This window comes from Rhinolophus sinicus, chromosome 3 (assembly GCF_057876585.1).
Source record: "Rhinolophus sinicus isolate RSI-liver-muscle chromosome 3, RSI-T2T, whole genome shotgun sequence".
Taxonomy (NCBI): Eukaryota; Metazoa; Chordata; class Mammalia; order Chiroptera; family Rhinolophidae; genus Rhinolophus; species Rhinolophus sinicus.
Window position 1 is genome coordinate 47,416,404 of NC_142503.1, and position 19,131 is coordinate 47,435,534.

At 40.0% G+C, this 19,131-nt stretch overlaps 1 long non-coding RNA gene across 1 annotated transcript in view; it reads right to left on the reverse strand.

The window, feature by feature from the left end:
• LOC109445683 (uncharacterized) overlaps positions 1-19,131 on the reverse strand; it is a 296,083-nt gene that overhangs the window by 188,242 nt on the left and 88,710 nt on the right. Inside the window, exon 2 of the long non-coding RNA XR_016020639.1 lies at positions 12,025-12,272. This is a non-coding gene — a long non-coding RNA (uncharacterized LOC109445683). The remainder of the gene's footprint in view (positions 1-12,024; positions 12,273-19,131) is intronic.

Consider the following 19,131-nt stretch of genomic DNA (forward strand, 5'->3'; position numbering starts at 1 on the left):
CCTTGGTTATCTCTTTAGGCTTTATTATCTATTTATAAGCTCAGGAATCATATCACATAAAACTGGGCTCGGCAAATTTGAAACTAACCAATATCATTTTTCAAAAGCTCTCAGAAAAAACAAAACAGATTATGCAGGAAAATTCTGTAAATGGAAAATATTGCATATACAGATTCTGAGGCAATCCAGGACATTTTAAACCAGAAAGCAGATGGAATAAGAGCAATATAAATTAGCCTAACTGTATTTTGCCAACTGCAAAGTGCCTCTAACTCCAAACAGAACTTCTCCCCAACTTGTTGATTGCATGTATATTTATTTTTAATTACCACTGGGTAGAATTAGGTGAGATGTTTGAAGTCAGAATCATAGAATGTAAAGGTCTAGAGAACACCAAATCTGGCCGAACCACCCATGGAGTATCAAACTAAGGAAACAAGCACATAAAATACATGCAACATGTTTACATAGGAAAACAATATTCATGTATATGCTCTGTAAGCCAATTAACCAAAACGATGCATGTGACAGTAAGAAATGCCCTACACACAGAAAGTATATTAAACACTAAACAGAAGGGCAAAGCTTCATGAGCAGTGTTTCCTGGCCTCTCAACATGACCTCTGTCCTGACTCTCGGATGTCTTGGCAACTTCCCAATGGAAGAGTCTTGGCCTCCTGTTGTCCAAGTTAGAGAAGGCCTTAATCCCGATTCAGTCCACTCTTGGCCAACCATTCAGGCTTGGCAAGATTTTTGCAAATTGCCCTGACTGGAGTAAATCAACTCAGTCACACTAGAGCAAATTAACCAGCTAGTTTATGAAAGAGAAGGGAGAGGTTGACAGAGATTTTTCACTGAAGTGCAAACTATGGTAAACAGACAGAGAATCTGATTACTTCTTGGTGAATCTGTCCCTTTTCCATATTCCTCACAAGATGCTCAGACCTTGAACCATTTTTCTTGGGCTGGATGTAAGCATGGAGAGGATTTGACCAGCAGCCCACTGTCAACCCAGGCGGCCTCGGGGGACCAGTGCTACAGTAAATTCACACAGGTGACTCCCCGGTCCACTGACCAGTCTGAACGAGGAACCTTGCTCAGTGTCCTCAGTCTTGACTGACTCAAGTTGTCAAAGCCCAAGGCTTTAATGACGAGCACTTTAGAGTGTGAATGATGAGAATGGGATGAAGACTTGCCCCGCACCTGCAGCCTCCCTTCTCCTCCACATCGTAGAGGGGAGCACAGAACTGCATACTCACGATAACATGGAGAGGCACTGCAAGGTGTTTGCTGCATTTACTTTTTCTTCGAAATGAAAGATTTCTATACTCTTTCACCTCTGCCACAAAGACATCTCTATATCCCCGCCCAGTTTCAGATCTCACGCCAGCCACTACTGTCTGGTAAAAAGGCTCAGGGAGGTACCAGCACCTGGAAATATGTCAGTTTTGCATGAAAGCAGAGGATGATAGCAGAAATTAGAGAGACTGCAAACGAGACATCTGTTCATTACAGAATTTAGCACACGGCAATAGCATGAAGCAGTATGAGTGAGGAGGAAAGTGCCAAGATCTCAGGAGTGACCGGCGACTGCACTCTCATCCCAGACTCAAAGGGGGCAAGCACCATCAGAAGGAACTGAGAGACAAAGCAGGAAAATGAAACTGGCTGAACTAACTCACAGGTTGTAGGGTTTGTGCCCTGATACCACAGTGGAAATGAGAGGGACCAGAATTCCTAGTCCCTGTGCAGTAAAGCTGGAGCCCTCATTCATCCCTGGAGATCTCTGAAAAAGGATATAAGGCTTAATGGTTTGGAATCCCAGGAATGAAGAATGGAAATAGCGCACTTCCAGCTCAATATCCGTGTGCAAGCCCTCGGTTCTGTGCCAAGCAAATGCAAAATTGTGGACTCATTTCCACTCATAAATCAAAAGAAAGCACCGGGATCAGCTCTGAATCTCATGGACAACTCGTACTCGGCACTGCCGTGGTCTCTGCCCTTTACAGCACAACCAGCCTCTCCACAGTTCTTCCTGGAATCAGGGGTGCAATCAACCACAGGAGTTCCCGGGAAGCTGGACAGCTTCGGACACTTCAGATGGCTTCTCTTTCCAAGGTGACTGCCACCATGACAAACTCGTACACTTAAAGGAGCGGTGAGGGTAAATGCTGTCCTAGCACAGCAGTAACATAACACGGGGACTAAACCCAGTGCTGAAGATTTGTAAACTACACATCCTGCAAAGTTTCTCGGGGAGAAAACTGGGTGTCGAGAGCAAGCATAACAACATTGACTTACCTCAGAGGACAATTGAGAGAAATGGCTAATAAAACTTATTACAAATCACTACTCACACATAAAGTGCTTTATAATAAACACTAATACTTTAATCCCCCTTTGCTTGTTTTGTAGGCTTGAAGCTTAAGTAAAAGTTGAGCTGAAAGAATAAGAGTAGCAAACTTCATATTCTGTCATTTTCTAGAGTAAAGCAAAGACACACACAAAAAAGAAAGAAAGAAAAAAGAAAAAACCAAGAAGTCCATTTTTAAATTGCTGCTTATGTAACAGGAGCCTGTGAGCTGCACCAGAATTTAATTGAAGGAAAAGTAACTGTAGGCGAATTGCTTGGAGAACGGCCAGAAGGGTTTTAACAGCTGGAAGTTGAAAAGTGATTAATTTTGACAGCAATAAAAGCCTCATGTTCATACATAATTATGCTTAGATTTGTGGGCTGCTGGAATTTTTTTCTATACACTATTAACCTTTTGCTGTCCAAACTGGAATTTAGATACTTTAAATGGGACCCTATTTTCAAGTTGAATAGTAATTTGCTTTCAATGGCTTTGACTCATCTCAAGACAAGGAAGACATTGGGGGAGAAAGTGCAGAGTAACTGGGGTAGGTTCAAAAATTCTTCTGAGTATTCTTAGAACTTAATAGAAATAAAGTCATCTCATTTTGCCTTATGCAGGAACAATAACAACAAAAGCATTCAGGAAAAAGGCGTTCAAAGCACAGAAAAAATGATATTGAATAGTGGCCTATTGTCAACTCTACGATTCAGCTACAGTCCTAGTAATAGGAAATAGAGACAGATCCATAAGTGACTATTATAATGCTACATTCAAAAATCCTGCGTAGATTAAGAAAGTAATGAATTAAACTGTGCTGTAGAACTGGCAGTGTTGCTAATTAGCTATAAAAACGTAGACAAGTCACTTAATTTCTGCATGACTTCTCTGTTCCCTGCATAAGAAAGAGAGGGATGGAGTACATAATGTAGACGATCTGAAATCTAATTATATTGAATCATCTGCTCTAGGGCTAGTCACATTCTGAAACTTTTTTCTCTTAGTCACCTTTATTATCCTTGTGCCAACTAGTTTGACCAGATAAAGCGAAATTTTGGTAATATAAAATATTTTCAAATTAATTGGAAATTAATTTGAAATGAATTAATTGGAAACTAATATTTAATAATAGTAATTACAGCAATAGCAGTTTCCAAGTCATGGTTCTAAGAACTTTATAAATTATTTTATGTTAATCTTCACAATCACTCTATTGGATAGGCCCAATTATTCTATTACTACTATTTTCCTATTTTATAGAAACTGAGACAATAAAAAGGTTATATGGCTTCCCAAAGTCAATAGTCACCTACTGGGAAAGCAAAAATTGGGGGGCTCTATTGTCCTATTGTTCTCAAGCAAATCCATATTATCGTGGACACAGTAATTCATGACATTAATGGTGGAATGGAAAGAAGAACAATAAACCTTAACTCAACAGAACTGAATTTAGTTTTAGCTCTACCATTTTCTCAATTACCTTGGACAATCTACCAATTTCTCCATTCCAGTTTCCTTAATTGCAAAGTGCAGAAGCTGTCTAAATCTGAGGTCCCCAAGGTGTGGTACCAGGACCAGTAGCATCGACCTCACCTGGGAACTTGTAAGCAATGCAAATTCTTGGGCATCACCTAGACCTACGGAATCAGAAATTCTGGGCATTAATCTGTGTTTTGACAAGCCCTCTAAGTGATGCCAGATAACACTCAAGTTTCAGAACTGGACAAAGTGATCACTAAATCACCTTCTGATTCTCACATTCTATCATTCTCACACCTATAAATGTCAAGTTTGAGGTCACTGGATTTCAAACTGACATAGTTCTACCATATTTAAATTCTTCTTCCCTGATTCAGCAGACACTTGGGCCTCTGTCGCCAGAGGACAGGATACCTAATATTGGCTCACTGGAATAATTGTTTCCTTAGTTATCACCAGAGCATTATGGAATTAAAAGACAGACGGGAGTCATGAATCTATATAGAACAATTTTATTGTGAATGTTTTGTTGCCTCGAGCAAAAGTAGAAGATTGAAGCCCAGAGTCAGAGCCTCAGCATAATCTGACTTCTTAATCCAAAATCATGCACCACATGGGGGCTTAATGAATCCTTGTTGTTTCCTGGGGCCAATGACACACATCTAAGCTGTGATTAGCAGCCTCGAAGAGCTGGCCTTTGGTTGCTCCCATATTCTGAACTGTGCCAAAATCAAGACCTACCTTTCTCCTCTGATTCAAGTAGGAGGCAACCCCAGAGAGAATGTTGGTTTTACCTCTTAATTTAACACTCTATTTCTATAGGGTTACTTGGTAGAAAAACACAACTCACTTGGAGTTCGAAACCTGGATGCCCCACATTCAGACAATTCTGAGTGTATTTATGAGCGCCAAATTTAAATGGGTCTTTGCCTTGTTCTCTTCAAGTAAACCACCTGCTCATCAGAAATGGCAGAGGAAGACCTCTGAGATTTTTGGTCAACCATGATATGAATGCTTAATAAACCCACCTATGAAAGTAAAATACCAGGTGACCTCAGTCCCTGATGTACAAGACTATAAACAGCAGGAAAGCAAGGACTGGTGTCTCTACTTTCTTTATATTTCTCATGACACCTCATTAACATAAATTGTGATTTGCTGATTAACCTTTTTAAAAAGATGCAACCATAGGAAATATGTAGGCAGAAAAGCAAACTCTTAGAGTTAGAAAAATTTCTGGGGAAAAAAAGAAAAAAAAAAGAAAAACTTAGGAAGGAATAATATATTGAAAGAAAAGGTGGCCACATAAAAACCTGAATTTGTTTGGTACTATAGTTACAAGGCAGGCAGGCTCCACTCTTTAGAGCAGAGCAAGCCTAAGACTTACATGTGGAATAACTCTATTCTTCTGTTTTATGAGAGTGGAAAATCCCAAACATTTATTCTAGACAATCCCAGAGACTGAAAATTTTATATTTGGCCACAATAAATATGAGAAGGGTTGAAAAATTTTTATAAGCCATTTCCCAATCCAAGTTTACTTAAAATGATGTGTTAGCAGAGATTTTGCATTCTTTTATTAAAAGTAATCTAGGTACAATTTTTCAACTCTGGACACCTGTGTATTGCTATGACACCATGAAGAAGTCAAGCTGACATTTTGATATTTCTTCTGGACTACACTGCACAATCTATGAAGTAGGTACTATTATCTCCATCTTACAGACAGAGAAACTGAGGCACAGAAAGGTTAACCCAGCCAAAGTTACAAAACTAGTGCGTGGAAGAGCTTAGACTCAAACCCAGGAAATCTTGCTGCAGAGGGCATATTCCTAAATAATGAAGTCACTTTGTTTTATTTATTCCACATACCACTTAGGAATGCTTTTGGTGGTATAACCAAAATCCCAACTTAGAGTGGCCTTAAAAAATAGGACTTCATTTTTCTCACACAGCAGCAAGGATGGAAATAAGCAATTGCTGGAGGGGTTCATTTGCTCACAATGTCTTTGGGCACCAGGTACTCTCCATTTTGCTAATCCATCATCTCCATATCCTTATGTTTATCATCTCGTGGTCACTGCTCTTGCAGGCATCACCTCCCCATTATAGGAAGGTAGAAGGGGTAGGAGAAATTCTCATTCTTGAGAGACTGTCTTTTTGTTTGGGAAACTAAGCTTATTTTAAGAGACTTCCCCTTACATCTCACTAGCTAAAACAAGATCACATGCCAGACTTCAACCAGCCAAAGGTCAAGCAAAACGAGATTATTGTGACTGGTTTTGACTAATCATGATTTATATTTTGGGACTGAAGGGAGCTGAATCAATGGGTCTTGCCTAACTCCTGAATGACTTGGACTTCTTTTAGTGGGGAAAAAGGGTAGGCAGGAAGGGGGATGAGTATGGAGTGACAACAAGTACCTACCATACTCTCTACTTTGGAGTTTTGGTTGCGCTTCCTTGTTGAATACCTAATATACGAACTGAGGAAAGGCACTGTGCTAGGAAGATAAAGAATAAAGATAAAAAACAATCTCTATAAAATTAGTGGTCACGTAAAGTCTTCATTTGAGAGAGCCAATCTCATATCTGATTTTAAACGGAGGAGAAAGAATTTACATTGTATATGGCTGAGTTTGCAAGAGGGTGTCAAGAGAATCCAAGAGGTCTTCCATTGGCTGAGTACATAACAGGTAAGAAAGAACATGCCCCAAAGTACCATCTTTAGCCTATAAAATGATACACAGGGCAAGGCTGATGTATGTGCTTAAAAATAGAACAGAGTGTATATTCAGTATTTTTGAGGCATTCAGCACTCAGAGTTGGCTTGTACCCATATGGAATTATAGTATAACCCAAATGTCTCCAAGTCTCACTTGTCACTGGGTATAGATAGGATCAGGCATGAATATTGACTCAAACTTCACTGGTACATGCCCCTACCAGCCCCCTGAAAACACTCCCGTTCTGTGTTTGTGGGGGTCCCCATGGGGTTCTCATATGTGCATACAGACAAGTCCAATCCCTTTGGGGCTGTCCCCTGCTCAGACTGACAACTCTGGGACTTCCACAGCTCTACATATCAGCCTGCAGCGGGCAGCAGAAGCAATTCTCTTTCCTCTCCGCCCTTTCCTTGCTTCTACTATTAGAAGGGTTGGGAAGCAGTGCCACTAGTAACTTCTCTCTATCTGGAACCCAGACATGTAGTATATAGGGCTGGGCTGGGCCCAGATTCTAGTGATGATGACTTTGACAAACTCACTATCTCTTCCTTTTCTCAAATATTACAGCTTGTTATTTCATCAGATCATCTTGTCTGGCTCTTTCTTCCCTTAGGACAACTGACTAATCATCTCTGTTCTAGGAACTTTATTCTTAGGAAATAACCAGACCCATGGCCAAAAATATGTGTAAGGTTTAGTTACAGAGCTCTTTATAATGGTTTAAAAAAAAAAATCTTAATTTGTTTCCATAGAAGACTGGTTCATTTTGAAGAATAATACGCATCCATTTGAAATGATGAGGTAGATCTACATTTATTAACATGGGAAGATATTCATGACAGATTGTTGAAGTAGGAAAAAGTATGATCTAATTTCAGCAAAACTATAAACACATGTTTGTGTAAATGTATGTGTATTAATGTGTGTACACTCTTACACAAAGAAATACAAGTTACTTGGATAGCAAGATCAGGGTATTTTTACTCTTCTTTACACCTTTCTGCACAGCACAAATGTTTTTAAACATTTGAAGTATGAATTGTTTCCACTCTCATAAAAAGATAAAGCCAGTTCGTTTCCATTTTGAAAAAGAATTCGTTGAATAAAATAGGTTGTAGCAACAGATGCATTCTTTAAGGTGAAAGTGTGGATGGGTATAAAATCTCCATTTAGTGAGATTATTTAATAAAGGAATCTGAACAATTGCTGGAAATTCCTGGTAATGTGAAAGAAAATGAACCTTGACACAAAGGTGATTAGAACTGGACAACTCCCCAGGAATACTGTGACATGGTGCAGCAGTGCAGTACCCCCAACGTTGCTGCTCCTGGAAGCCTGACAAATCGGTATATCTGAATGGCAAAAAAAAATGGCACACGAAGCAAAGCAAATACACGAGCTGGTGTTTTTCCAATTTGTTGTGTATCTTTTTCTAATTGATTTGTAAAAGCTCAAAGCCAACAACACTTTGACATTTATGTTACATCTATTTTATCTGTTCATTTGCCTTTCAGGTATTTTGTGGAATTTCATACCACACAGAAGTTCTCATGGTTTGTACGATAAACTGAAACAATCCTTTCTTTTATGATTCTTGGCTTTGGTATCACTCTTAAAAATGCCTTTTCTACCACTAAAGACACCAACATTTTGTTTAACCTACAAAGTTTCATCTTCTATAATTAAATATTAAATTAATAAAATTTTATTTTGTACACCATGACCAAGTGGGATTCATTCCTGGTATGCAAAGTTGGTTCAATATCTGCAAATCAATTAACATGATACACCACATTAACAAAATTAAAAATAAAAATCATACGGTCATATCAATAGATGCATAAAAAGCATTTGACAAAATCCAGCATTCGTGATAAAAATTCTGAGCAAACTGGGAATAGAGGGATCAAATCTCAACATAATAAAGGCCATATATGATAAACCCACAGCTAACATCATACTCAGTTGGGAAAAGCTAAAAGCATTCCCCTTAAGATCAGGAACAAGACAAGGTTGCTCACTTTCACCACTTTTATTCAACATAGTTCTGGAAGTTCTAGCCACAGCAATCAGGCAAGAAAAATAAATAAAAGGTATCCAAATTGGAAAGGAGGAAGTAAAACTGTCATTATATGCAGATGACATGACACTATATAGAGAGAAACACAAAGATTCCAACAAAAAACTATTAGAACTGATAAATGAATTTAGTAAAGTAGCAGGATACAAAATTGATATCCATAAATCAGTTGCATTTGTATACACCAATAACAAACTACCAGAAGGAGAAATTAAGAAAATAATCCCATTTACAATTGCTTCAAAAACAATAAAATACTTAGGAACAAATTTAGCCAAGGAACTAAAAGACCGGTACTCAGAAAATTATGACATTGAAGAGAGAAATTAAAGAAGATACAAATAAATGGAAACATATACCATGCTCATGGATAGGAAGAATTAATGTAGTTAAAATGTACATACTACCTAAGGCAATATATAGATGCAATGCAATCCCTATCAAATTACCAATGACATTTTTCACAGAACTAGAACATGTGATCCTAAAATTTATATGGAACCATAAAAGACCCTGAATAGCCACAGCAATCTTGAGAAATAAGAACAAAGTTGGAGGTATCATGCTACCTGACATCAAATCATACTACAAGGCTATAGTAATCAAAACAGCATGGTATAGGCATAAAAACAGACACATAGATCAATGGAACAGAATAGAGAGCCCAGAAATAAATCCATGCCTATATGGTCATTTAATCTATGACAATGGAAGCAAAAATTTACATTGGGGTAAAGACAGTCTGTTTCATAAATGGTGCTGGGAAAACTGGGCAGACCCATGCAAAAAACTGAAGCTGGACCACCTTCTTATGCCATATACAAGAATAAATTCAAAGTGGATTAAAGACTTACGTGTAAGACCCGAGCCATAAAACTCCTAGAAGGAAACATAGGAACTAAACTTGCAGACATGACCCTTAGTAATATTTTTACTGATATATATATATATATATATATATATATATATATATATATATATCCCCTTGGGCAAAGGAAGCAAAAGAAAAAATAAACGTGGGATTACATCAAACTAAAAAGTTTTTTCACAGCAAAGAAAACCACCAAAAAAACAAAACAAAAAGGCATCCTATAGAATGGGAGAAGATATTTGCCAATGATACATCTAGGTGAATATCCAAAATTTATAAGGGTTAATATCCAAAATTTATTTTAAAAAATCATACAACTCAACACAAAAAAGAAAAATAACAGCCCAATTAAAAAATGGGCAGGGGACATGAAGAGACATTTCTCTATAGAGGACATACAGATAGCCAACAGACATATGAAAAAATGCTCAATGTCACTAATGATTAGAGAAATGCAAATAAAAACCACAATGAGATACCACCTCACCCCGGTCAAAATGGCTATCATCAATAAATCAACAAACAACAAGTGCTGATAGGATGTGGAGAAAGGCGAACCCTCATGCACTGTTGGTGGGATTGCAGATTGTTGGTGCAACAACTATGGTAAACAGTATGGAGCTATCTCAAAAAATTAAAAATGGAACTACTTTATGACCTAGCAATTCCACTCCTGAGTTCCTATACAAAGAAATCCAATACAATAATTCTAAAAAATATATGCACCCCTATGTTTATTGTGGCACTATTCACAATAGCCAAGATGTGGAAAAAACCAAAATGCCCATCAATAGATGATTGGATGAAGAAACAGTGGTACATTTATACAATGGAGTATTACTCAGCCATAAAGAAGAATGAAATCTTACCACTTGTAATGACAATGGATGGACCTAGAGAATATTATGCTAAGCGAAATAAATCAGACAGAGAAAGACAAATACCATATGATCTCACTTATATGTGGAATCTAAAGAACAGAATAAATGAATAAACAGGACAGAAATAGACTCAGGAATATAGGGAAAAAAACTGACGGTTGCTAGATGGGACAGGGTAGGGATGGGGGAGAAGGTAAAGGGATTAGAAAGTACAAATTAGTAGTCACAGTATAGCCACGGGGATATGAAAGACAGTTTGGAATATAATCAATAATGTTGTAAAGATTTTGTAGGGTGTCAGATGGGCACTTGTCTTATTAGGGAGACCACTTCATGGATGGTGTAGATGCCTGACCACTGTGCTATACACCTGAGGCTGAAGCTGAATAATATTGAATGCCAACTATAAATGTATGTGTGTGTGTGTGTATATATATATATATATATATATATATATATATATATATATATTCATGGGAGGTGGAATACAACATAGGGAATGTAGTCAATGGAATTGTAACAACTATATTCAGAGGGGTAGTAGCTTGGGGGAGGGGGTTACCACTTTGTGAGGGGTGTAAATGTTTAACTATTACATTGTTTTGTACACCTGAAACTAAAAATAAAATAAAATAAATTTAAATTTTTTAAAAAAATTTTTTTGTGTGTATGGGACATATGAGGTGGTGATATAGTTTGCCCCAATTCTTAGGTCACTTTCCCCAGCACCATTTATAGACTATCCAGCCTTTCCCCAATAACTAGAAATAAAATCTTTCTCATATACCAAAATAAAACAAATGCACAAGGGTGTACACATGCGTATCCTTTGGTCTATTCTGGACTTCTATTCTTTGGTGCCATCGTCTACCTCCTGTTCCTGAACTTCTACTATACAGTTACAGCTATTGTAGCTGTAAGATGTGTTTTATTTCCTTATAAGATAAACTCTCCCTCATTACTCTTCTTTTTCAAAACATGTATTAGCTGCTCTTAAGTGATCATTTTTCTGAATAATTTAGAATTATTTTGTCAAATTCCAAATAAAACGCCATCAAGATTTTTACCAGAATTACATTAAATTTATAGATTAAACTATAGAAAACAGTATTTAATATTTGTAATGTTTTCTATAGCTTAAATCTTTTTCATCCCCCATTAAGATTTTGTAAATTTCTTCATTGCTCCTGGATATTTCTTGGTGGATATAGAAAAGTTGATTTTCTTTGTTCTCTCATCCCCCCTCCACCCACCTACTTCCCAAGTCTCCTCACATGCATGATATTGGAATCTCCTTATCAGATTTATAGTTGTAGGACAGGTTTGCATATCTACAGCTCCCAGGCAAAGTTCCAGTTCTCACAGATTTTACTGCTGTCTTCTTGAGGTGGCACCTTCCTCTGACCTCTGCTATCTGGTTTCAGAGAACCTATTTAGTCATTCTAATTCCAGCATGCTGCTCCCAGGGTTCTTAGTTATTTCCCACACAATGCTTACTTCATTGAGACTATAATTAACATTACTTTTCTGTGTTACTTTTCTTTTGCTGCACCACAAATGACCACAAACTTAGCAACTTAAAACAACACACACTATCTCACAGTTTCCATGGGTCAGGAGTCGGCATGACTTACCTGGGTCCTCTGCTCAGGGTCTCACAAGGCTGCCATCAGGGAGTCGGTGGGCTGCATTTCTTTCTGGATCTCAGATCCTCTTCCAAGCTCACGAGGTGTGGGCAGAACTTAGTTCTTTGTAGCTGTAGGACTGAGGGCCCCACTTTCTTGTTATCACCTGGATGCTGCCCTGAGGTTCCTTTCATGTGGCCCCCTTTCGGCCCCTCTCACAACATGGCAGCTTCCTTCTCCAAGGCCAGCAGGAGACTCTGTAATATAATCACAGGGGTGACATCCATCAGCTTTGCCATTCTCTGTTAGCTAGAAGCCAGTTACAGGTACCACCTGTCCCCAATGGGTGGGATTATTCAAGGGTCTGACTCTTTGGGGTCACCTTAGGGTGTGTCTGCCACACTCCAGAACTTGGATCACTGCCAGCACCCACTACTTCTAAGTCACTTCTTTTCTGAGATTTGAGGTGTTGGCCTAAATATAACAAGATGGAAGCTTGAATGGGGACAAAAGGCAAAGGGATAGGTGGTGATGGGAGGAAGGAGGGGGAGAAACTCAAACAGAGGCACTCTGCTCCCCTTACAGCACTGTAAAGATTTCTATTTGATGCAGGCTCCAGGTCTCCAAATCATGACAGCGAAGTGGAGGTATGATGTAAGCTGAAAGCTACAGGGGTTATTCTTGGTCATTTCCATCTGCCTCATAATTACTTTCAGTTCCTTCATAATTCTGGAATTAGGTGCTTGCTTTTCAGTGTTATTTTAAGTTTTATCATGTATATATGTGTGTGTGTGTGTGTGTGTGTGTGTGTGTGTGTGTGTGTATTTGTAGATATGTTAGTAAGAAGTTAGGAAAATTGCTAGCTTCATGATGCTTTGAACCAGAATTCTCAACCAAGCCAGTGTCCGGCAGGCTTCTACGTCTTCTTGAGATACTACTGCTGCCTGGATCCTGGTGCTTTTGAGGCAAGAGCAAGGTTGAATTTAACACACTTGATAGGAAGCTTCGTAGGTCCATTGTGAAACCTCAAAGAAACCGAAGAAATAGCTAGTCTGTGCCTCAGGAGGCTGTAGGTGTCAGAAGCATACCTACATTACTGGTGGCCATTTCATCCTCACAATAACCTAGTGAAGTAGACATTATTAAACTTCTTTATGGAAGAGAAAACTAGACAAATAACCTCCCAATGTCACACGATCAGTAAGTCACAGAGCATGGATTCAAATCACAGAGCCTGATTCCAAATCTCTTTCTGTTACATCATGTTCTCAGGCCCTGGGAACATCTCCTGAAATATTTAGAGGCATTTAGTAAGAGTCAACAAGTTTTTTCCATGCTTAATTCAGTGTATAATTTCACAACCTAATGTAGTAATAAACTACAACTTTCTGCAATTGGGAGAGTTCATTTTTTTTTCATGATGAAAACGGACAACGTTCTCATTTCTGTGATTGTACCACACCACGTTTACCCCAATTTTAAAACCCTAAAAGTCCATCTTTGAGAGATCTGATAGTCCGACAGAGCAGTTCTCAAACTTGGGCTTTCTCTTCTGCCACAACGTGTCTCACGTCTTCCTGAAGCCAGGCCACACTGGACAGGAACATGTGCAAGTCATGGGTAGACTCCCAGCCTGGCTCCCGTCAGGAAAGTCTTTAGTGGGCAGTGCAGCCGGATGGGAAAGGACACGGATGCTGGAGTGAGAGTGCCTGGGTTCGAATCCTGTGGCGGCGTGTCTGCCCACTGACTCAGTAGGAGGGTTGTATTTGGGATGGTGGGGCTATAACAGACACACACTAGTTATAAGTTCTTAAATAGCAAATGACCACCAAACCAGGAGACCACTCATCATGCCCCCAGGTGGAGGTATAGACCCCCCGGTCCCCACAACGAGGTATGGCATCCACTGACCACAAATCCATCCTTGCTGACTGCCTGAGCTACATGCCTGCCTGCTCACTCGGGGCAAGTAATTACTGAAACCAACCTCGGCACTTCCCTAAGTGTTTATAGATCATCAAAGGTCAATTTCTCGGTCATAGTATCCTCATTAGGCCCAAGATTTAGGCCTGCCTTGGGTCCATGCCTGCAGCATTCTCGGGCAAGTCACAAACTCTTGCCAAGTATCCACTTCCTCTCGTACAGCAGTTCTCAGATGTGGTCCCCTGGTCAGAAGCATCAGTAGCATCTGGGAACTTCTTAGGAAAGTAAATACTCGGGCTATACCCCAGAGCTTCTGAATCAGAAAGTGGGGATGAACATGATCAGTTTTAACAAGCCCTCCTGGTAAGCCTGATGCACGCTGATGTGAGACTCACTGCCCCAATACCTCCTAGAGTCATGAGAATTAAATAACATAACACATTCTGTTCTGCTACCATGTGCATTTCTGTAGCACGAATTACCCCATCCATGATTGGTGACAGAGCCACGATGTCAGTACAATGTGAAAATTGCACATTATGCTGCACATAATTGCAAATCAAAAACGTCACATTGTTGTGTAAAAACTGAGCATTGATTTTCACCATATCATAGGTGGGTTTTCCTAAGCAAGAGGAACTGGAAGAGCAGGCGTGAAATCATAACCTTCAATGGAAAAAGAAAAGGCCTGCGTCTCGGCTGCTGCACCATCAGCAGGAACCTTTTTGCTGTCTTCCAGGAAATTTTAAAATGAGTGTCTGCATCCAAGGCTACCTCCTCCAATAGATGCACCCCAGCCTCATCAGCTCTAAGCCCGTGTGACATTGTCCTGCCTCGTGTGTCCACTTTGACGACAGCCCCACCTACTCAGAGCTCCATTTCCACCGTTGCCAGCCCTGGTCTAATTAGTTAGCTTTACTTGTCTATTGCTTTTGTGCATTTTAATACCCCCTATGGCAACTTCTAAGCACTCAGCAGCAGGCAAGGTGGTCCAAGTGACCTCCCCAGGTAGCAGTGATAGTTTGAGTTGAGCAGAGTTGCACGAGATTTGAATGCTCTATCTTGGCCCTATTTTCCCCATAAGTCCTATTATTTTTTTCTTACCAAGTTCTGCAGACGGCAGAATTTTCTGGGAAGTCTTATTTTGTGTTATAGCAAAAATGCCTGTATACGCGTATGTAAAGTCCCTGCCACATAGTAAGGGCTTAATAATTCTTATTATTACCCCAGGCCTACCATACTTTGTCCTTGAAATGTTGACAAAGGAGCCAACTAAACCCCGCAGTGACAACTCTAATGCCAAGAGAAGTCTGATAATGAGAGGTGGAAGTTTTTACCCTCTTTGGCCAACATTTTCAAAGACATTTATTTGGAGCAATTCCTCCTGCTTTCTTTTCATTTTTCTTTTTCCAGTTTGAGCAGCGTTTTCTAAGAATGGGGCTATTTTATCCACTTCTGTGTACTTAAATCCTTAATTACTTTCCATCTTTTTCTTTGAGACTGTGTAAGATCAGGCACTTACTTGTTCTTAGAGAGAAATAGCCAAATGGGGAGTAATTATCTTGGCCATAATTCTCTGATGTTTACAGAGTATGGCACTCAAGCTTGAAATCTCCCATCACCTTTGCTGGCTGGTCGCCTCCTCTGACAAGAATGGGAATTGAGGTCTGGCTCAAGATCTAACAGCAAGATAGTCTGACCATGAAAGCCAGCCAGGTGTCCTGGCTCCTTATTCAGTATTCTGTCTCTTAATGCTCACGCGCTAGTCATACCCTGCCTTATGAGGTCACTTCTAAATTGTTTCCTTAAACATGGGGTCACTGGTCAAACCGGGTGGTCTGTATGTAGGTCAAATTCAGCCCACAAACATGTTTTGTTTGCCCATGTAGGATCTTAAAAATTGAAAACTTTTACACTAAAAAAAATGTATCTAGCTTAAATTCAAAATTCAGGACATCTGGGAACATGGAGCTAATACTCGCAGACGACAATCAGCTGAGCTGAAGGACACCTTCCCCTCTTAGCCAGCACAAGTGCAATCAACACCGTCACCGTCTCTACCACTCCCTGTCACTTCACACACATGCACACACCTATCCACACACAAGCACACACATTCTATTTTAGTCTACGAGCGTTGCCACAATAGAGCACCACAGACTGGGTGACTTATACAACACAAATGTATTTTCTCACAGTTCCGGAGGCTGGAAGTCCAAGATCAGGGTGTCAGCAGGGTTGATTTCTTGTAAGGCCTGTCTCTTTGGCTTAGAGATGGCTGTCTTCTCCCTGCGTCTTCACATAGTCTTCCTTCTGTATGTGTCTGCATCAGAATTCCCTCTTCTTCTAAGGACACCAGTCTTATTGGATTACATCTCACTGTAATGACCTCATATTAAACAATTATCTCTTTAAAGGCCCAATATCCAAATACAATCACATTCCGAGGTACTGAGGATTGGAACTTCAACATATAAATGTAGGAGGGGCACACAACTCAACCCATACACATTCCTTCCTCCTTTTATGTGATCTGCTTGACACCCAAGGCATTTGAATGTACAACTGTGACAAGCAGCAGCAAACTTTGGATTGTTATTTAACTTTTCACAGCTTTGTGTCCTATTTCATCTATTACACAGCCCTTCATAAAGTGCCTTAATCATGAAATGCATAAAGCACACTTCAAAGACACATAAGATTTTAAAAAGAGAAAGAATCTCAGAGATTATCTACTCCAGTGGTTTTCAAACCACTTTAAGTCACAGAACCGTCTAACAACAAAAGTTAACATGGAACTGATATATAAAATAGCTAAGCTTCATTCCTATTCTCCAAAATGAACCCTAAGGAAGCTCCAAAAGATACTGGGCCTCCCTACAGGACACATGAGTTGAAAATTGGTGATCTATGCAAATTCTTCGGTTTATATATGAGAAGCCGAAGATCCATCCACATGTCCAAGGCTACAGAGAACTGAAAGCAGAGCAAGACCAGGTCCCATGTCTCCTGCCTCCCACAGTTCCTTCTCTCTGTAGAGTTCCAACAAGGTTATGGCATCATTGGAACTGGATAAGATCATTTGAATAATATCATTAGGACATGGAAATCCTGATGTTTTATTGATGGAAGGAGCAGCCTGGAGCCCAGGTCTAGGAGTCTGGAAACCCAGGTTCTAACTGTGTTTTGCCAGTATACTGGCTGTGCAACCCTAAGGACAAAGGACTTGACCCCTCTGTTTCTCTTCACATGCAGCACAATAGGACTGGACTCCATGGGCTCTCATGTCCCTTCCAATGTCAAAATACTAGGATTCCAGAATATAATTTTCACAGTAATTTTGATCATCTTTACTTTTCTTCTATTGGTACAGAAGGCCTTTGTGATAACATCTTGCCCCAGAGGCATATGTTTCAGTAATGGATAGATTCACCCTTCTCACATACAGAGCCCCCCTGCCTCCAGAGAAGGGATCTTTCTTTAGACCCTGTCTGCTGACCACCAAGGTCACCTCAACATCTATACTCCAGCTTGCTTTCATAGAAAATAAAAAACAAAAATGAAGAAGACATGCCACAGCAGAGGTAGCACCATGTGACCCACTCTTTTCTCAGTAATGTAAACCAAGCATTTAGCACTGCTGGGAAAGTGGAAGCAGGAGGGTGGGAAAAATTGCTGTGCTATTTGGGAACTGTAATTATAGAACTCCAAAGTAGAAATGGCAGGAATTCGTCCTCCAACCAACATTCCAGTGACAACAAACTTATTCCTTCATGAGGTTGTCTGTCATGGACCATGCTAATTCTCACAAGTAATTAGTATCTCATTTCAAGCTCAAACTTATGGCCCCAAACACCCAAACTTTGGTCACCACCAACACCTGTGTTCTTTTCCTCTTCTCAGACATACAGCTGGACTACATTTCCAGCCTCCTTGCAGTTAATAGGAATAGCCAGAGACTGAGTTCTAACCAATGGAATGTGAGCCAGGAGTCCTGAATCTCTTTCAGGCCTGATCCAGGAAAATTTCCTACGTTTGACCCTGGCTCCTTCCTTATCTGCCAGCAAAGTGAGAAGGACTCTAGAGACAGAGAGAAGGGCAAGGCCTAGGTCCCTGAATGACTGCATGGAGCAGAATCACACCCCCACCCACATCCTCACTGGCCTGTGATGTGAGCAAGAGATAAATTTTTATTCTGTTTAGTCACAGGGACTTGGGAGTCATCTATTTCGGCAGCTAGCATTTATTTCCTTTAATATATGCATCCTTTGAAGTACAAGATAAGACTGCTCCTTGTCCATGTGCCAGGCCTTCAAATATTTGTGGACAGTTCTCATCCAAAGGTAACAGGATGACAATTCTATCCACTCCCTTAATATTTTCCCCCTTTTGACTTCCCTGATTCATACAACTCCTCCACATGCTATCCTGAACATACTGCATCAAGACAGTGGTTTGCATGGAAGAACTCACTGAGAGTTTTTTTCTGGCAAAAGTTTCCAAAAACCTAAACCCTTAGTAGATCAGAGGGGATTCTCAACATAATCAGCATATTTGGAAGAAATGTCATCGGTGAAAGGAGGATGTTTGAGAGGACTAGAGCTTCTTCCAACCCCATGGTGGGAAAATATTCCACAAGCCCAAACAGCCTTCCTTAACCAGAGTTCCACAGCAGAATTAAGCCTTAGTGCCTAAGAGATCCATTGCATCTGATGCATTAACTTTCTTTTCTCCTACACATCTAGATTGATACTAATTATTTATCATCTTTGGGAGAATTTTTTAAAATGTTTCTGAGTACTGTGGTTTCGATGAAGAACTCCACTTAAGAAAGGCTGGCTAGAGGGAAGGAGAGGAGAATAAGGAGAATGAAGGAATTGGAAGATCCTAGGGAGCAAAGAGAAAGTTGCCAGAGAGTCAGCAGAATATAATGGGAGATGCAGCAAAGGAGCCGGGCTTGCTAGGCGGGTAAGGCCCAGGACAGTAGCAGAATCCATCAAAGGAGTGGCAACATGGCAAGTCACAGGCACCTTCAAAGAAATTCTTGCCCTAGGACGCTCCTTCTGAGGCAGTGAGAAAGCACCCTTCCTGAAAGAGTGGGGCTGGCAGAAAGAGGGTTCTCCAAGCTGTAACCTGCAGGGAGCAATTATTAAGGATTCTCTGGGGCAATGAACACCTCGGTGAATACCTTTG